This window comes from Chelonoidis abingdonii, chromosome 1, assembly GCF_003597395.2.
Source record: "Chelonoidis abingdonii isolate Lonesome George chromosome 1, CheloAbing_2.0, whole genome shotgun sequence".
NCBI classification, from domain to species: domain Eukaryota; kingdom Metazoa; phylum Chordata; order Testudines; family Testudinidae; genus Chelonoidis; species Chelonoidis abingdonii.
The window spans coordinates 8,189,581-8,197,693 of NC_133769.1; positions in this window are offsets into that span (position 1 = coordinate 8,189,581).

Sequence of the window (8,113 nt, forward strand, 5' to 3'; positions counted from 1 at the left end):
TTTTTTATGAATTATCTTTGCAGTAATATCATCAAAGAATCATTATCAGGAGGCTTGAATGGCTCATGAGCTTAAGAAGGGGAGATAAAGCCTTTCACCAGGTCACAAGGTTGAATCCAGCCTTGGACAGTAGAAATGAGCAGCCTGATTCTCCTTTCACTTGCTCTGGACTAGATCAGAAGTCAAGGGCGTTAGTACTGGTTGTAAGAGAACAATCAGGATCCAAAAATGGCTACAATCTGACTGCTGTTGAGTGGCCATTTTAAAATTACCTACTTTAGCATTCTGTAGTCCACCCCTAAATGGATTATTTTAATTCCTTCCATGTAAGAGATTGACAATAGCAAAGTCTCAAGTAGACCTCAGGGAATTTCTGGCTATTATCCCTTTTCAGGGTATAGAAACTCTAATGGTATGGGGTTAGTTATTTTTTCTTTAAGTTGGGTGTTTGATCTGTATGTTTGTTTGGGAGTCTTTTCCGCTGTGTTTTGTGGTTTGATTTTTTTTTTTCTTGTGGTTTTGGGGCTTTCAATTTTATTTCTATTGATGGAGAGCAGGGCCGGCTCTAGCCATTTCGCCGCCCCAAGCACGGCGGCACGCTGCGGGGGGCGCTCTGCTGCTCGCCCTGCGGAGGGTCCGCTGGTCCCCGCGGCTCCGGTGGAGCATCGCCAGCGCACGCAGCGGGAGTCCACCCGAGCGCGGGACAGCAACCCTCCGCAGGCTTGCGGGAGGTCCACCGGAGCCGCTTGCCGCCCTCCCGGCAACCAGCAGAGCGCCCCTGGCAGCATGCCACCCCAAGCACGCGCTTGGCGCGCTGGGGCCTGGAGCCGGCCCCGATGGAGAGGTGTCCATATGGTGAATGTCATGTTATGTTGGGAAGGCTTTATCAAAAGGAAAGTTTGCTAATCTTTGTGTTTAGAGGACAAGTTTCTGTCTTGTAAATTAGACTGTTCAGAGTACAAAAATAAACATAACCAAAGGTTTGGAAAGTAGAGACCTATGAGGAAAGAAATACTTCTCAGTATATAGAGAAGACAACGAGGACTCTACATATACATCTCTACCCCCATATAGCGCTGTCCTCAGGAGCCAAAAAATCTTACCACATTATAGCTGAAACCGCATTACATCAAACTTGCTTTGATCCACCGGAGTGCGCAGCCCCGCCCCCCACCCCAAGTGCTGCTTTACTGCGTTATATCTGAATTCGTGTTATATCAGGGTAGAGGTGTATGTAAAAAAACAAGACAAGGGTATTATTTTTTCCACTAATTGGTAAATCAGAACAAGTAATAGATTTAAGCCACTGCAGGGAATACTAAGAGTAAAATTAAGGAAAACTTTTATAAAAGTTAGGTAGTAGGAGAAAACCTATTGAATCTCACTGCCGGTACTGGGCCAGGTGCCGATATGATGTGAATCTGCAGAGCTCCACTTAAGTCAGGGAGCCTGTTTCATCTTACAGCAGCTGAGAACCTGCCCTTTTGTGCTTTGGAGCCCCACTTTTTGAATCTGTACCTGAATGAAGTCACACAGAAATATTTCAGGTGGGTAGTGTGTTCATCAGTAATTTAAGATGTGCCTGAAAGCTAGTGGAGAATCCTGAAAAACTAGCTCCCAGGATGTTTGTAATTAACCACACTCATTAGCTGTATAATCACATTTTGCACCCAGAAAAATCTATGACCTAGTAGCAAGATCTTATGGAAAAGCCTGTATGAAGAAAATGTCTTGCCTAGCAATATCACTGAAGGGGATTTATGGAGATGTTCTTATACCCAGATAATCTAACTTCAGAACTGTGTTTAGCACACAAAGCATAATTTCTATGGTTGACAAGGTGTTTCTCTTCTGAAGGTGTCTGCAGTTAAGTACAGTGAGGATCTTTATGCTCCTCAGCTGATTTGTGATTCCAAATATCCTGTAAGGAGAAAAAAAATTGAGAAGGTATCAGAGCTTGTGACTTTGTCCTGGGCTTTCCAGAGATAAAATATACAGCATTACTTCACTGTATCACCTAAACCTTCTTTGTTCTCCTTTCAATAGGACGATTAAACAAAGACCTACTAACCAAATTAAAGTATAAAATGAACACTGATATATGGAAACCTTGCCAGAAAGAATGTTAATGAATGAAGTTCTCTAAAGGCATGCTGACTTAAGTTTTCAATACAAATAGTTTTATGGCCAATCTCTTTAGTTCATAGCAGTTCTCTTTAGAAGTTTGTCTCAAAGTAGCTGAGTTTCCTTGACTGTAGAATGAATTAGATAATGTTCTGAATAAAGTCTGTCTTCACAGTTGTGTCAGTCATTCCATTTAGGAAACTCTCTTTCTTCTTTTGGAATCTTGGATCAGCTGTAGCCTAAAAAGTGTAAAGCATCTATTAATCCATGTGTGGAGTACAGCAGAGGATGCTGTAGTGGGAGATTTAAGACAGCCAAACAGCTTGTACTTGATTGGTGTAAGCAGAGGCATTTCATTTAAATATGAAATATTTCAACTGGCTGTTTGGCTCTTTCACTTGGGACAAGCCACGGTGCAGCTGTGATTCTTCATAGAACTGTCCCTGGGATGCAGTCTTTGGGCCAGATCCGCAGTTGGTGTAAAGTGACATAGATCCATTGGAATCCATGGAGCTATATTTGTTTACACCTGCTGAGGACTGGGCTTTTTGTACATGAAGGTGATTACTTTTACAATTACTTTAAATCCCCCAGGCTTCATTTTGCTTTTCCTGGAACATTGATTTTTAATATGGAGTTCTATGTTCCTGGAAACATATGTAAAATATTATTTCATTTTTGTTAATGGCTGATGACTAAACACTCCTGGCTGATGCATAAGCACAAGCCTACAGTGGGCACAGAGATATTGTGGATTTGTACCTGTGTTTGTACTTTTTACAAGTGATAATTGTGTTCAAGGATGTTAGCAGTGGAGCATTGCTCGAGATTTAATGGGATGTCAAAATGTTGCCCACTGTACAGGCTTTGTAAAACAAAGCTATTGGGAAAATGTAAGCAGAAAATTTTCCATGATCCTTTTAAAAATTCAAATTGAAAGTGGTTACTAACGAGTAGATATTTTCTTGCTGTGTTGTCAATTGAAGCATTTTTCAATGTTGTGCTATTATGTAGAAATCTGAAAGCAAAATCAGCAGAAACTGACTAAAAAAAACAAAACAAACTTTAAATTAACGAGCCTATTGTATTGCCTAAACTGGGGGGAGGCTACAAACAGTCTGACTAGTGAAAATTGAATTTGATTTTTAAACTTCAGTTTTAATAGTATAAAATGTGAGGGGATTTGTTTTATAAAGTGAACATTGCCAGGCAATGGTTTTTCTTTAAAATGTAGTTTTGACAACATATTAGATCACGAGCTGTTACGCCTCTGTCATTGTTTACTGTTCTTGTAGTGAGATGTGTGGTGGCATATTGTTGGACCACTGTACTGTTGTAACCCGAGAACTCCAGCAGTGCTGGTAGTGGGTTGTGTGCAAGAGGTCTTGGATACACAACTGTTAACTGCAGTGGCTCTGCTAATAAGAAAACTAAACTGATTCCCGGTGTGTTACAAGGGTCATCCTTCCACGTGTTCAGGGCCAATCAATATTTGTTTTATTAAACTTTTATTAGATTTTTCAGTTTAATGTCTGCATTATCTGTGGGAGCCAAATAATGCAGCAGCACCGCCACAATATTTCCTGATATGAGAGCTGGAAAGAAAATAGGAGTGGGAAGGGGATTGCACAAAATTATTTCCATTTTTAATCCAAATTTCTTTTACCAGACAAGGTCTGTCTTAATACTAAACATGGTGACTTCTGGTGAATGTTCTCTTTTAGTATTGACTACAGAGGAGGAAGGTCCTGCTAGTGAAGGCAGGGGGCTGGACTCGATGACCTTTCAAGGTCCCTTCCAGTTCTAGGAGATTGGTATATCTCCAATTTATTTATTTATTTATATATTATTTTATATGGATAGCACTTAGCAAATCTGACTTCATCCTTGCCTCTGTTACAGATTTACAGATGACCGTGGCACGTAATCTCTCTGCTCCCCAGTTTCCTCATCTATAGAATGGGGATGTCATGGAGCCCACAAGGCTAGGGTGCCTCCTCCTGGCAGGTCTGGGGATTAGCTCCTTCCAGAGGTGCTGCACCATCCTCTGGCAGTCTCTCCACCCATCTTTGCAATGTCTGGAGCTCCTTAGCAACTTGGCCCTCCAGCCAGGTCACTGTGCTTCCTCCTTTTCTGGAGTAACAAAGCCTTTTGGGGCAAATTGTCCCAGGCAGTCTGCTATCCTCTGCCCAGTCTATGTCACTTCCTCCATGACTGGTAGGAGAACCTGGGCATGCCTCTACTTGGGGTTTCAGCTGAGGGACCTCTCAGCAGCAGACAAGATCTGTATACTCTATACCTTGCTGCTTTTCCCATGAGCCTTTCCAGCTCTCCTTTCTCTGGATTTGCCAGTCCAAACTCCCTCGTCCCAGGAAGTAACTGTAAACTACCCTCTGTAGTCCCCAAAACACCTCCGTTTTCCCAAGGAGTGACTGCAGACTCCTTCCCTACAGCCCCTAACTGCTCTCAGCTTCTGAACTTTATACAGTTCCCTCCTGTTCCTATCCATCTGAGCCTCATCTAATTAATCTCTGCTCCTTGGCTCTTCCTCCAGGTGGAGCCTGGACAGTTAATTGGCCTGCTGGCCACGTTAACCTCTTCAGGCCTTGTGTGGGGTGGACACACCGGCACAGAGTATAATACTTCCTTTTCCCCACTGTATTTTGTCTACTAAGATTGTAAACACCTCAGGGTTGGGAACTGGCTCTTACAATGTGTTTGTACAGTGCCTAACTAATTTGATCTCAAATTTGTGATGGATGCCCAAAGCCTCCTGTGGGTACAATATTCGGTTAGATATGCCCATGCCTTCTGGCCCCCGCTTTGTGTGACTGTTAGGAACTCACCTCGCTTTAGAACTCTGTGTCTGAACCAGCTCATCAGTGGATGTGTTGTTAGTTCCATTTTCACTGCTGATGATAGTGGAACCCTGTATCTTTTCAGATTATACCTGGACATCTTCCACCAGGTTTCCTCAGGATTTGTATCCATCAGTCCTGCTGCTTCATCAGGGCCGGCTCCAGGGTTTTTGCTGCCCCAAGTGGTGGGGGGTGGGAGGGTGAAAGCTGCGATCATGATCGGTGGCAGCTCCACCATGCCGCTTTTTTCTTTGGCGGCAGGGACCGAGAGACCCACCGCCGAATTGCCTCTGAAGAGCCCGACATGCCGCCCCTTCCCCTTGGCCACCCCAAGCACCTGCTTGCTGAGCTGGTGTCTAGAGCCGGCCCTGTTCTTCAGATCTGTTTATTCAGATACTTTGTGTGGAATAAGGCAGGTAGGACTAATACCACACTGAGCTCTTATTTTTGTTGGTGATGCTTTTATCTTCCACTGCTGTTTGTTGTTTTTTGAGGCATGTCTGAAAAGCCGCTCCTTGCCTGCAGTTGCTTCTGTGAGGTCTGTCAAAATATATCCCTCATAGATGAGCATGATCACTGCCTTTTGTGGCTCTGTTGGCTGTGTAATCTCTCAGATAGCACTCTGAGTTGCGAGGTACATAGGTGAGAACATTGTAAAAACAGACAGTGCTTCCCTGAATCTTCTACTAAGCCCAGTGCCAACTCATAGACTATTAGGGTTGGAAGGGACCTCAGGAGGTCATCTAGTCCAACTCCCTGCTCGAAGCAGGACCAATCCCCAGACAGAGTTTTACCCCAGTTCCCTAAATGACCCCCTCAAGGATTGAGCTCACATTCAGGGGCTGTGTATCCTAATGGTGGCTCCAGTTCAGATGAAATTCAGATCATAGTTATTCAACAACAAGTAGTGGGGTGCTGGTATTTCTCTCATTTCAAGCAGTGGTCAGCAAGGATTTTCCTGGTCATTATTCACTTAGCAAGGAAAGGGTGAGGCTGATCCCAAAAGATGGGCCAACTGCTAAAAGACCCTGTGGATCGGAGATTACTGAAGCAAAAATTCCCAAGTGGAGTTCCCCTTCACCTGTCTTAGGCCACGTCTAGACTACGCGCCAGATCGGCGCATTAAAATCGATTGCTCGGGGATCGAAATATCGCGTCTGGTCTGAACGCGATATCTCGATCCCAGAGCGTGCTTAGATCGATTCCGGAACTCCAGCTAGACGACCGGACTTCAGGATTCGACACAGCGAGCCGCGCGGATCAATCCCGCGCGGTGAAGACGGGTGAGTAAATCGATTTTAGATATTCGATTTCAGCTACGCTATTCTCGTAGCTGAAATTGCGTATCTAAAATCGATTTAATCTCGTAGTGTAGACCTGGCCTTAGTCTAAGTTGCAGGTATAGGACCTGATTCTCTTCAGAAGGGCTCAGTACCCACAACTCCAGCTCAAGTGAATGGGACCTGCAGGTGCCTAGCACCTCTGAAAATTTGACTCTTAATTCATCTGAGTTAATATAGGTTTTATTTTATTTTTTTGGTGCCTGTGTTCAAGGGCAGGGCAGGTTCTACTTAACACAGTGGTCAGGTTCATGGGGGGCCTTTTGTGTTTCAAATCCCCCTTTCAAGTCCAGAAGCTCCTTGTGTTATAGGTAGGGTGACCAGACAGCAAGTGTGAAAAATTGGGATGGGGTGGAGTGTAATAGGAGCCTATATAAGAAAAAGACCCAAAAATCGGGACATCTGGTCACCCTAGTTATAGAGTATCGTGGTCTGCCTAAGCTACTGAAGCCTCTTTCAAAGCCATTTGATTCCTGCCAACTCAGGTTTCTTGCATGGAAAGTTTTTCTTTCCAGTGGCTGTGGCTTCTGTTTGTAGAGCAAGGGAACCTCAGGGTCTAGTGACTGATCCATCCTACGCTAAATTTTGCAAGGATAAGATGGCACTATGGACTCAGACAAGATTCCTTCCCAAGGTGGTGACAGAACTCCACCTTAATGACTTCATCATCCTGCCAATTTTTTCCCACGCCCAAATGCCCATCGTTGCAAGATCTTGGTTTGCAATTTTGAGGCTACCAAAGGTCCCCAGGCTTTTATCTGCAGCTGGCTGCAGATCTTGATGTCCATCCAACTTTTCATTTCACTTGACCTTGGTCCAACAGGTCTGTCTTTACCAGAGCCATGGTTAAATGGCTGGCTGATTGCATTATTTCTCTTTGTGCCCTCTGCAACTTTTGGATTGCATATGTTGGTTGTGAAGTTACACACTTACAGAATGTTATTGCTTGGAATTCTGGCATGAGTCCAGATTTGGCTTCAGATGTTGCACAAGCTGTTTGAGTTGTGTGCTCATAACTTTTTCTCCCCCTAGCTATTTTAATTTTCTGGGATGACTGTACAATTTAGCTGTTTATGTCTGCTTATCATTATCAAAACTTTATTTCTTTGCTGCTGCTGCTGAGAGAGGTTGCGAGTAGCACACGTTTACTAGTCTGAGACCTGCCAGTTTCCTTTGTGTGAAACACAACTGACTACAATTAGTCATCTTCTGGAGAGACACCTTTCGAGCTTTTCAGTGTCCTAGAATAGGCTCTATTGTGAGTCATACCTTTTTGAAGAAAAGAGCATTACTTATCTGCTATCATACTACATTCCACACCCAGTTATCTCCACAGAAGTGGAGCTCCATTGAGTAATTCTTTATGCTTGCTACCAACTTATTGCAACAAATTAACTGGTGGTTAGTGGCAGTGAGAGCTGCTATATCCTCAGCAAGGCAAGGATCTGTTGCCATCCCTTGTGTTAGTTTAATGGCTTCAGAACTTTAAAGGTATGAGAGTTCTCATCAGTCCCACCTGTAGAGAGCATGGGAATCCATTAGAATTGCTTGCTTTGTATGACAAAGGACTAATTTGTTTAATATGTGTATTACAAATGGAGACAATGAGGCAGAAGTTCTAATGTGATTTGTCCCAGGTAGCAAAGTCGAGACTACAATTCAGAGCTTCTGACTTCCAGACTGGTCTCTAAACTAACCAGATTATTCTAGTCCTCGAAAAGCTTTATATCCAAAACCAGAATAAATCTCTGAAATGTTAACCATCCAAAAACTGGGTTCTGCTTTTTTTGG